Here is a 1003-nt window from a genome sequence, read left to right as displayed (position 1 = left end):
ACTATCACACCTGAAAACACAGGTATACGTCACCAGTAACGTTCACCGAGCCGGCGTGAGGAAGGAGTTGATTGTTGCAGAAAATACCACGAACGAGGAACAGCAAAGACAGTTGTAGTGTTAAAATAGACAATTCAACTCCACAACAGCTGCTAGCAAAGACAACAACGTCAGTAACACTGTAATCCATCATCTTGTTGTTTTCACCACTGGTAGTCCAGGCTGATGAGAGCCAATCAGGAGAGACCGTGGATGTCTATGTCATCGTTTCAAAAGGTCTCGGTTTCTGTCCGTTCAGACGACAACACCGGAGTTTTCAAAATAAAACGTGGCCAGCGGTGTTTCTGAAAGTCTGTTTTAGGTGCTTGAACGGTGGAAGGATTTATCCGTCGTGAATCTGGTGTCTGGACAGTTGTTCGGGCTCGATCCACCAGAGTTTGCTCGCTGTGTGTTTGCAGGAGGCTTATGTGTCGGACTGTTTCTCCGCAGGGCAAAGAAACTTCCTAAATGTGGCACTATTCCTTTAAAAGGAAATGACTGGAGATGTGTATGTCAATCTTTTTCTAATTGAAGATCTTTGCTTCATCCTGGTGATTAGTTTTACTGTGAAATGAGATACTTTTATTCTGTCATTCTCACATGTTTATTCATGTCTTCATCCCGTGTCCTTTGTTTCAGTTTATTGTTGTTGTCATCGGTCACAGTACTCGGCTCTATCTGTTCGCTCCCTCCTCCCCTCGTGTCAACAGGCTTCATTATGAGCAGCATTCCTGCCCCCGGGCCCCGGGGCAGTAACTCTGCGTCTGGCCCCTCATTACATCGTTACCGCCGAGAGAAAACGCAGCTAATGTGACAGCTGCCATTGTTAGCGGAGCTACACGGGGCCGCTCCTGCTCTTTCAGTCACTTACCTGCTGTTCGCCTGGACATTTGAAATCTAATCACACAGACGAGTTTGTCGATTGTGTTTCTGCTTGATTATAATCAGCAACGTGAAAAAAAAA

Source organism: Seriola lalandi, unplaced genomic scaffold, assembly GCF_002814215.2.
Source record: "Seriola lalandi dorsalis isolate HSWRI2012SDOR001 ecotype SW California unplaced genomic scaffold, Sedor1 jcf7180002049679, whole genome shotgun sequence".
NCBI lineage: Eukaryota > Metazoa > Chordata > Actinopteri > Carangiformes > Carangidae > Seriola > Seriola lalandi.
This window is presented reverse-complemented; position numbering follows the sequence as displayed.